Raw genomic sequence first — 12,061 nt, forward strand, 5'->3', positions numbered from 1 at the left:
CTGCAGTGCAACATGACTAAAAATAACCTTGCAATTAATTTACTAAATCTAAAATTTACTAAATGACCTCAATTAACTCTCATGATAAATTACTCAAATATAATTGTGAGGTTCTAAATTAAATTTCAGGCAAATACAATATGTTTCATTATATTCTGACACTTCAACTGTTATCATAAGCTGATTTACTGAATGTAACAACAATTTTATAGGCTCCCCCAAGCATTAATCACCTTCGGCAGTATCATGCACTGTCTGATCTGTGCAAATTTTACCAAATTAAACTGACACATATGTTAAATATTAAAGGTATAGTTCACCTAAAAATGAAATTTCTCTCATCATTTACTCACCCTTATGTAGGGTTGCAAATATAATATATCTTTTTTATATGCTAAAATTTGATTTTTCTTGACCCTTGACCTATAAAAATATATACAGTATATATAATTCATGTTAAAAATATATTTATTTTAATTTGTTTGATTATGTCTTCTTTATCATATGTATACATTTTGGATGGTTTATACATATTATTTTTTTTCTTATTATTTTATTTACTTATTTGTTTCCTTCACCTGTACTTGTCTTTATGATTGTATTCATACATTGTTTGATCTTATTGAACAGTTATATAGACATTTTTTTTTTTTTACCAAAAAAGGTACTTTTTCCATTTGTATCAATGTTAAATTTGTGATCTGGAGCAATTTCACCGTGACGCCATCTGACTAGCTTAAATATGGGAAAAATTGCATCCCGTATTGATTCAATACAGGACGCATATTTTTATTCTCTTCAAACTCTTCAGGTTCTGACTAGACTCAATATATGCTTTAAAATATCCATAATTATCTACAGTTCTCAAAACATCCAACTTTACAGCTTTGAAGGCGCTAATATGCTTTCATGTTAGTCTGCTCAGGTTCTTCCATCGATGGATAAAGACTCATCTAAATAACTAAAATGCTTCTATTTGCGAATTTGCCCATCATTGTGAAACACATAATCATTAACAGATAGGTGAAGAAGAACAATATCGCCTCACTTTTTTTAGTGAGTGAAGTTTCTGTCATTTTAAATGCTGCATTAGTACATAACATAACGATTGTTTACGCTTAAGCGGAAGTTCCGCCCACATCGCCTGCAAAGCGTCATGGGACTCAGGAATATTGTGGATAGGTCGCTGCAAAACAATAATGGGTGTTTCTCAATCTGTGGGTGTTTTAAAATCGGTATGGCCGTTTTTCAACTATCCAGATAAAGTAGTGAATCTCAAAGTAGTAATCAGTGGGCATTTCAAAACCAGGATGGGCGTTTCTGAAATATCCAGTGAAATTAGGGAATGTCAACTTAGTAGGCAAATCCTGTAAAAAGGCTGAAAAATGCCTATTTTTGTCTGCAGAGACAGAAGTCTCCCATGCTATGCAAATGAATGGTGGTCAGCAATTTGAAGCTCCAGAAAGGACATAAAAGCAGAATTAAAGTAATCCATACAACTCCAGTGGGTAAATCCATGTTTTCTAAAGCGATATGCGTGGGCAAGGGCGTAGATTACACTATGCCCCACAATAATCAAAACAAGTAAGTACAACCCCCAAATATTTATACCATGATCAATGGAAACATGTAAATGCTTCAACATCCTGAGCAGACAATTATACCTTTGAAAATGGTTTACTGTGTAGTTCGAAAATAGGTCACAGGAACTGGAGACCATGCATGGTTATTGCAAGGTCATGTCTTGAATAAATTTTATCGCTCAGACTTTATTTTGTACTGAAGGACTAAGTATATGATGATTCATAAGATGAGGAAGAAAATCCCCAGTGCAATGAAGTCCATATAGAGCTTGGCATCTTCTACATCCAACAACTTCAGAACTTCTTCAGGTCTCTGGAACTTGCAAACCCTCCCTGGACATTCCAGCACTGTTCGGTTCATGCCATAAGTGGACAAAATCACACCCTCAAACCCATACCTAAATACATTCAACCAAATATGAAAATGTGATATCCAATAGTTTAAGTATACACAACTATTTATGATTTAAAGAGCATACCGGACATATGACACATAAGAACCACATTGCATATAGTCTGGAATGGTGTCAAAGTTCACAAAGAATCCTGAGAACAGTAGGACTGGAATAGCTGTGACTGGACCAACGAGAGTGGCCACCTGTGAAGAAGATACACAATATACATGAAATATTTCAGGGCAAGATATGAAAAGGGGAAGGAATACCAAATGACCTTTAAAAGCAACCCCATTAGCAAGAGCCAGAAACCTCAAAAGTTCCTAAGTGGGATAATAATGCATGTACCTGAAGGAATGTGGAGGCAGCACCGACTAGAAGCCCAAGAGACTGGGCCACTAAAGCTGTGCAGATGGACATGGCCAAAAAGAGCAAGTAGCAGCTTGCCTCTGGAGGCTGCTCAGTCATCCAGTACACAATACTGCAGTACATGATGGGACAAATGACCTGAGGAAGAGTGGAGAAACCCATGACTGATCCGTCAAATTTAGAGTCCCTTTTTACCTTTGTCTAGTTTCTTTATATAACTTTCTGATGCTGTCTCACACTGCTTCAACTCATATGAGACTCATATAAATGAAGTCACTAAGGCTTAAGCAGGAACCCACCTAGAATGAAATGTCAGCCATTTAGATGTTCTCTCAGAAATACAGCCATTTCCAGGGGAACTGAAAGCAAGACAATACCAAAAAACACTTTCACTTTCCCTGAATGTAGAACATGACTTGTTTTGATTGTGAAATTGTGTGACATGGCTAAACATATCCATATAGCTGCATCCCAATTCGCATACTTCTGCACTATTCTACAGCAATATGTTGTGTTAGTAGTGTGAGTAGTTTTTTCGCACTGGAGGTTGGATGCTTCATGCATTCAGCATTCGTGGCTTGCCCTACGTAGCGAAAGAGGCAATGTTACTTTTTGAATGTAACTTTATTCTAAATACCAATTATTTAAATTGTAACTGTAGTGGAATACAGTTACTTATATTTTGTATTTTAAATACATATTCCCATTACTCCCCAACCCTGATTAATAGTGGTGTTTTCCTTTTTACATCACGTGTTGTTCTCAAAGCAAAAAGAAACAAAAGAAACATGGAATGTAGACTGTCATCTGCACAGCCTGACCGAAGCAAAGCGGGCACGTTTACTCGCACAATTAACCGAAAGTGAAGCTCTGCCGGCTCGTGATACGTGAATAGCTTGTGTGCGCTACACGAGTCTGTTGGGTATACTGCTGTCTCATCACATTTTTTTATTTTTATCTTTTCTCCCAATTTGGAATGCCCAATTCCCACTACATAATAGGTCCTCGTGGTAGCACGATTACTCACCTCAATCCGGGTGGTGGAGGACAATTCTCAGTTGCCTCCGCTTCTGAGACATTCAATCCACACATCTTACCATGTGGGTCACTGTGCATGACACCACGGAGACTCACAGCATGTGGAGGCTCATGCTACACTCCACGATCCACGCACAACCTAGCACGTCCCCCATTGAGAACGAGAACCCCTAATTGCAACCACGAGGAGGTTACCCCATGTGACTCTACCCTCCCTCGCAACCAGCACAATTTGGTTGCTTAGGAGACCTGGCTGGAGTCACTCAGCACCCCCTGGTTTTGAACTCGTGACTCCAGGGGTAGCATACGTGCCATAGGTTGCCGACCACTGGTGTAAGTGGTTGCACTTTATTTTACAGTATATTTATTTATTATGTTTTACTTTCAGTATACTAACAGTGTACTTACCCAAGAAAGTACTAAGTTGTATTAGATACCTACATGTATTAATATTGGTTAAGGTTAGGGTTCGGGTTAGGTGAGGGTTAGTATCTAAACATTTCTGTAGTTGTTGTAATTCTATAGTACGTAACTGTAAAACATTACTGTAAAATAGTACAGCTTATATTCTTCTCTAGCTTACATGTGAGAACAGTAGTCACAGAGCACCAAACATGTGAAAAAGCATTGAGAAGAAGAGGAAACCTGTGTTGTTGAAGACTTTGCTGGCATCGTTGCCAATGTTGAGGTAAAACAGGAAAGTATGATGTATTAATTAAATAAATCCAACAGCAAGTACCTGGTCTCTGCATATTGTAATGTTCTCTTGAAGAGAATACAGAACTGGGCCAGAGAGCTTGTTGCAAATGTATGGCTCTCAACATGTCCTGAGTCCTGAGCAAAATGAGCAAGTAGGAATTAGAAATATTTAATCAATGTAAAAGATAATGTTATAGCATAAATCATCTGCCATCTAAACATGAATTAAATAGACAGCTACATTATCTCTGACAAGAATAGTATTTTATTGTGCAGAAAAGATGCATCTGACCACAAGGTTTGTCTGCAAACATCCTGACCACAGTTTATGCATGTAAATGTCACAGATGTTATCCACCAACAGACTGTTAAGAAACCGTTAACACTCACTTTGACACATTTTTCAGTGCACTGGGTTAAGGTGGTTTTGTCAACACAGTTCCTCTTCTTCTGCAGGGCACACATGCCACCCTGGACAGCATCAAACAACACTGGGTTCAAACCCCCATATTCTCCAGACAGTACTTCAATGACTGAACACAAAACAGAGTTTGAACTTAAGCATTATATGTATGTGTATGTATACAACATGGGCACCCAAAAATGAAACTCCACAGTGAGCGAAAAATTTTATTTAAGAATGAAAATGCAATTAGCAAATCACGCACATCAGTGTACATGTGAACACGATTATTTCCTGTTTCCATGGGACCAGAACTCATGTCTCTGAGGCTGCACTCGCAACATGCTATCAGTAGCACTACAGGAAAATTTAAATACATTTGAACTGATGCAAAAATGTCTGATGGGGTTGATTTCACTTCAGGGTACCGGAACATCAAGGCTTTGTAGCCTGCAAAGTCGCAAAATATATGCTTGGCATCATACTGTTCTCACTTGAAGCACATGTTCCACTACCATTTAATCCCTTCAAATGAGATGTATGGTATAATCATGAACCCATGACTGTACTACATATTTTCTCCAAAGCTAAGAAATGTGAGAAAGAGAATGACAAAGGTGATGAGAGAATTAGGCTCCAAAAACCTTTTAAGTACAGTGGCTAATTAAACCACTCTGCTCAAGTCTGCTTATTGACCTTTCTATGAGTCCATTCAGCAGATGGCTTTCAACTACAGTAGAAGACCAAAAGGTCTCATTTAAAAAAAAAAGAGAGAGAGAGACATTCTGAGGAGTCATTGAAAGAAAAGAATACAATCCCAAATGTCCAATCCCCAAAGACTGGCCTATATCAATGATCCCAAGGACCCTAATTAACAGCCTATGAGCCCAAGACCTATTGTTCTGTTCTCACAGTTATGTCACAGGGATGATACTGCTAGTTCAGATCCTTTGCTTTTGGATTTTATTCCCATACACTTCCTCTGAACTTTTAGTGCAACATTTTGATGACGGCCATATTATCATCATTAGTGGCGCTGTTACTTTAGGCCACACTCAAAAGTGTCACAAGTGCATATCACATTCATCATAAGTTCTGTTAAATTCTGTCATCATTTACTTACCACCAAATATTGTTCCACATCAGTATATCTGACTTTCTTCTTTGGACCAAAAAGACAGACTGTATTCAAATAAAGTGAATGGCGATTGAGGCTGCAAATCTCTTAAATCCTGCATAACATCTTCTTTTGTGGTCCATGAAAGAAAGAAAGACATATGGTTTTCAAAACAATATGAGGATGAGTAAATGCTGACAGAATTTGTATTTTTGGGGGCGAACCAACTCTTGAAAAATTAGGAATTATTCCATCCTGTATTTCTTTATTTTAGTGCAGGCATATTAAATGGTAGAACTCACTAACAAAGTTTCTTATGAGGGGAATACAATGGCACAAATATCATTACATTTATGAATTAATCACTAAGATGATGTCATCAACTGGTTCTGCAGGGGAGGTTTTGTACTCTCTGCTGCTAGCCTCAGATGTGAAATCATCAAATTTAAACTCCTTGGCTTTTTCCCACTGCAACAACAAATGTTCAAACTAACATTATTTCACCAAAAACTCACAAAGAGTAAGGAACCAACAGCTATCAATGGGTCAGATCTTGTACCTCATGACTAAGATTATTTTAATATATAATGAATTAATATTTAGAATATTTATTTTTTGTGACATTTATCTAAATAAAATATTTTACACTAGTATATTGTTTTCAGGAAATGTATTGTAAAGCTGTATTGTAAATAATGTCTTATGATGACAGTGTTTTACAATAAGAAGTAATTTGGGAGTAAAGAGAACAATCCCCAAGGTCTCATTTAAATTAAAGATGGATCATAGGTACAAGTCATGCAGTATTTAGGAACAAAGAGAAATTTGATAATTTGCACATTATTTGTTGTTTCATTGATCAAAATATCGTGCATATATGACTTTCTGACTTTGTTTCTTCCACCATTGTCCTTCCCTAATCTAGAGCCTAGAACTCCAGGCTCACAGCAGTGCGCTTGGGAAGATGAGAGAAGCACTGTGGCTATGTGATGTGGTTATCCACCTTCTTCAGATGGGTTAGCAGTGGAGCTTCTTGTGTTCCTCCATTGTACAGGCTGTCCTCCATATTACTACAAACTGTCCCAGGATATGTCTTCTCTGCCATACCAAAGTGTGGCGTGGCAGGGCGGGGCCCTTATCAGGCTAATCAAGCCTCCGAGAGGGATAAAGGTCGACTGCGGAGGATTGTGCAAATTGCATGTAGCCTCAGTATATTATTTGTTTTTCCCAGTAACTACATATCCACAAATGTGACATGCTCCATTATTTTAACCAGAAGAAGTGTTTTGGAGAAACTCGATTATAGTCTCAGCCATCAAATTATGTCAATTTTATTACGAAATCCAAACAATAAATATTGTTTTGATGCTTTATAATGCTTTGTGTTGCAGATCATGGCAGCTGCACATTCAAACAGAGTGGCACAATGCTTGCTCTCAAACGTAGCATGAAAACATGAATGAATATATCAGAGGTGATACTGAAAGAGTACAGTACAACTGAGTACTCAATCACACGCCCAGTCTATTCATTCATGTTTCATTTATTAGTCTTTCACCACACTCAATTTGCACCTTGTCCATTGCCTCAAGATCTGTGTCTCGTTTGGAAGGCTGTGTCCTCCGGAGGTTGCATTTGTCGGCCGCATACGTCCTCGACGCTGTCTTGTTTCAGAAAGCGAGTAGGACACTTTGAATGCAGCCTTCAAATGCGACCTTCTTTCATGGGAATTCGGAGGATGCATGAGGTGCATCCTTCGTGGGCACTTACAACCCACAATTCTTTGCTTCATGGAAATGTCTAAAACAAATGATGCCAATTTGCCCGTAAATATCATGTTCAACTCAAGTAATGTTAATTACCAAGTTGAAGTACCTCAGTAGATGGGTGCAGAGTATATAATATGTATAATTATATTAATATATAATTAAAATAAAGTATTAGACACCTGTAAAATCTATTTTCTTTTCTCTTTACATCATTATAACTCTCCTAAAATGTACCTCATACATTCCCTTCTATAGGGACTTTGTTCCCTTCTCACTCAAAGCGCTCACTCTGATTAAATAGTGGTGTGATGTCATAGCAACCATGATGAGTTCTGTTTCCATTTGTCCTTCGAAGGCCGTCTCATTTAAACGAGACTAGTTTAAAGGAGGACACTCGGTATACTGCAGCCTTCAAAGTACGCGTCCTACCTAACATGCTGCCTTCCAAACGAGACACAGCTATTGAAACCAAATTAAATTCAAATAAATCAAAATAAACAATAATAAAAAAATAAAACCAAAGAAATCCTTGTTTTCTTTTTACAACTTATGTTTTCCTCTTCTTCCTGACACTTTGCCATAGTCGTTGCTTTCGTTTGGCTAGCTAGCTCAGTTCTGTACATAGAACAAGCAATTTTGCAGCATCTTTAAAAAAAAACTGCGTACTCACCTACCCTAGCGAGATGCACTCTTTAAAGAAACAGACTATACTTTATACATAGTCTTTTCATATATATATGATAAACAAGTAAATATTATAAAAATACTCAAAAACGACCCTATTTGATTTTAACTTTTTCACACATTCAATTATTTTCTTCTTGTGACCCTCAAAATGGAGAGAGCTTGGCGACACCTCAGTGAAGCTCTGGCGACCCTTAGTGGGGGTCGCGACCCCCAGGTTGGGAACCACTGCTCTAAAACACTTGCTCTTAGTTCCTGCAAGAACTTTAAAGGCTGTCAATGTCTTATTCAGTATACCAATCATAAGGGAATTTGAGGCACCAGTTTCTTGAATATTTTGAGGCTCCACAGGATGCCAAGAGGGTTCCACCAGTGTGGCTTCTAAGGAACAGCAAATGGCGCCTCAAGTATGTTTACATTTAAATGATCCTGTTTAATAAATCCTGTGTTTAGTGGTGATATGTAATAAAAATATCAAGAAAAGTATTAAATGCTGCATTTACATCGGACAATTGATAAATAGATTCCCAGTTTTGGCTTGCCAACTCATTTTTCAGTGCTATAATTAATTGGTCATTTATGACTCTACGATAATATTCACTTTGTACAGTTTTAGATAATTTACAGTTAAGATCGTATACCATGAACACTGGTAAGTGATCACTGACATCATTCACTAACAAACCACCTGTTATATTATTGTCCAATATATTACAGAATATGTTATCTATCAGTGTGGCACTATGTGATGTTATTCTGGTGGGTCTGGTGATGAGTGGCCCAACGAAAACATGGTATCAAGAAACTCATCTGTACTTTTGTGTATATGGGGGTTTAACAAATTAATATTAAAATCCTCACATATAATATGTTTTTTGTTATTATTAGTAAATATTTTTGCAATCCATTCCCTGAATATTGTCAAGTCGGGCCCCGGCCTCCTATAAATGCAGCTTACAATAATATTTCTATTTTTTGGAAGTACCAATTCTACAGTCACACATTCAAGTAGATCATCCACCACTAAACACATATTGTCCACAATCCTACAATGTATATTTTTATCTATATAGAGAGCCACACCTCCTCCTCTCTTATTTATCCAGTTTGTGTAAAACATTTCGTACCATTTATATAAAACCACACCAAAAAACAAAAAAAAATCCTCAGTAATTAATTTTAAGATTTAGGCATTTCAATTAAAAAAAGAAATAAAAATAAAAAAATAATTAAAATTTTTGTTTAATTAATTTAGCTAAACATTACACAATCAATTACATGGAATTTTCTTATGAAAGTTAAACGCATAAATCTTAGAAATAGGCTAAAATATATTTTTCAAAAGTTGTGTAGGCCTACTTGATAACCAGGTTGACAGAAGTGTCAGTGAAGTACATCTCTGTTTCCTTCAAACATCAATTGTGTCATATTTCATCAAGTAGCCTTTCCCTTGTGAGTAGCCAATCATATTTTTTATTGAGCGTAATTTCCAATAAAGTTGTAATTTTGCCAAGATACAAAGAAGATAAAATTTAATTGTGAATATTTAGGATAGATAAAATGTTTGCCATGAAATGAGCCTTAAAACAGTCGGCAATCTTATTTCATAAACTTTTAAAAAAGAAAATCCACCACAGAATTCTAACACAATATATTATTTCAGTTGTGGCTGAAATAACACTCATATTATCAGATTATGGGCATTAGACTGCTGAGGTTTTCTGTAAAGTTGGAAGCCAACAAGGGACCACTGATGTGTAAAGTGATTTTGGTGACAGACCCTGCATAAGAGTGAAGTTATTGAATGTGTTTCCCAATAAAAATTGCCCATAATTATGCAAATTCCTCCTCCACCAACTAAGTGTTGTAGCATAACCAACAGGAGACCACTGACGTGTGAAGTGATATTGGTGACACTACAATGTATACACTCACATAAAGGATTATTAGGAACACCATACTAATACTGTGTTTGACCCCCTTTCGCCTTCAGAACTGCCTTAATTCTACGTGGCATTGATTCAACAAGGTGCTGAAAGCATTCTTTAGAAATGTTGGCCCATATTGATAGGATAGCATCTTGCAGATGATGGAGATTTGTGGGATGCACATCCAGGGCACGAAGCTCCCGTTCCACCACATCCCAAAGATGCTCTATTGGGTTGAGATCTGGTGACTGTGGGGGCCATTTTAGTACGGTGAACTCATTGTCATGTTCAAGACACCAATTTGAAATGATTCGAGCTTTGTGACATGGTGCATTATCCTGCTGGAAGTAGCCATCAGAGGATGGGTACATGGTGGCCATAAAGGGATGGACATGGTCAGAAACAATGCTCAGGTAGGCTGTGGCATTTAAACAATGCCCAATTGGCACTAAGGGGCCTAAAGTGTGCCAAGAAAACATCCCCCACACCATTACACCACCACCACCAGCCTGCACAGTGGTAACAAGGCATGATGGATCCATGTTCTCATTATGTTTACGCCAAATTCTGACTCTACCATCTGAATGTCTCAACAGAAATCGAGACTCATCAGACCAGGCAACATTTTTCCAGTCTTCAACTGTCCAATTTTGGTGAGCTCTTGCAAATTGTAGCCTCTTTTTCCTATTTGTAGTGGAGATGAGTGGTACTCGGTGGGGTCTTCTGCTGTTGTAGCCCATCCGCCTCAAGGTTGTGCGTGTTGTGGCTTCACAAATGCTTTGCTGCATACCTCGGTTGTAACGAGTGGTTATTTCAGGCAAAGTTGCTCTTCTATCAGCTTGAATCAGTCGGCCCATTCTCCTCTGACCTCTAGCATCAACAAGGCATTTTCAGCCCACAGGACTGCCGCATACTGGATGTTTTTCCCTTTTCACACCATTCTTTGTAAACCCTAGAAATGGTTGTGCGTGAAAATCCCAGTAACTGAGCAGATTGTGAAATACTCAGACCGGCCCGTCTGGCACCAACAACCATGTCACGCTCAAAATTGCTTAAATCACCTTTCTTTCCCATTCTGACATTCAGTTTGGAGTTCAGGAGATTGTCTTGACCAGGACCACATCCCTAAATGCTTTGAAGCAACTGCCATGTGATTGGTTGATTAGATAATTGCATTAATGAGAAATTGAACAGGTGTTCCTAATAATCCGTTAGGTGAGTGTAAGAGTGAAGTTATTGAATATTTTTGTGGTATTGCTTTTGCACTTTTTAGACGGTCCCTGCGCACTTGTCTCACAGCGGACTGCATGTGGATAACAATGTTATTGGTGCAGCTCGGAGGAAGGCTCGTTTGTATGAAAATTAGGTTGTAGGTCGTTGTCTATCTTACTACAGTTGGAAAGACGCGTCGTTTGTGTTTTAACAACGTTTCGCTTAATGATTTATTGATCCGGGAAGTTCGAATCTGTGAATATATTTCCAACTTTACAGAACTCTGCTGAGGACATTGTGGTATGAAATTTCTTCTGAAAATGAGCAGACGAGATGGCAACATGCCACTAGTTGACAGGAGAAGGCACAAGCTCATAAAATGAGTTAATCTTCAGAACACCTCTTGATGAGTCTAAGCTTGACATCTGTGGCAGTCCATCACTATTACGTTTGCACGTCATTATGTGCACTCCTAATTATAAGGACAGGAGTGCAAGATGCATGTCTGTACCTCGGGAATGAATAAAGCAGGTAGTACAGAACTGTAGAGTCTGATTTAAGTCTTAACCAAACTGATTAACCAGAGAAGAGACAGATATTATTAAATTAATGTCTCAAGATATTGTATTTAATTTACAGCCCCAACAATATGGAGCCAGAAATACGACAAAACAATTAGAATTGTGTAATTTGAATGATAGACTTTTTAATTGAATTATAAGTGTGATTTTGCCACATTTACTATTACGTTGTATTTTAAATAGGTTTGAATTTGAATTTTTTAAACTCCAATCCTGGACTTTCATATGTAACCAAATTGAAAAAAAAAATGTATGGCACAATTTGATAAATATATATTTTCAA

General features: G+C 37.5%; 1 pseudogene; it reads right to left on the minus strand.

The window, feature by feature from the left end:
* Positions 1–1,755: 1,755 nt before the first annotated feature.
* LOC127631673 (ATP-binding cassette sub-family G member 4-like) lies at positions 1,756–7,954 on the minus strand (annotated as a pseudogene).
* Between the last annotated feature and the right edge of the window lie 4,107 nt (positions 7,955–12,061).

This window comes from Xyrauchen texanus, chromosome 38 (genome assembly GCF_025860055.1).
Source record: "Xyrauchen texanus isolate HMW12.3.18 chromosome 38, RBS_HiC_50CHRs, whole genome shotgun sequence".
Classification (NCBI taxonomy): domain Eukaryota; kingdom Metazoa; phylum Chordata; class Actinopteri; order Cypriniformes; family Catostomidae; genus Xyrauchen; species Xyrauchen texanus.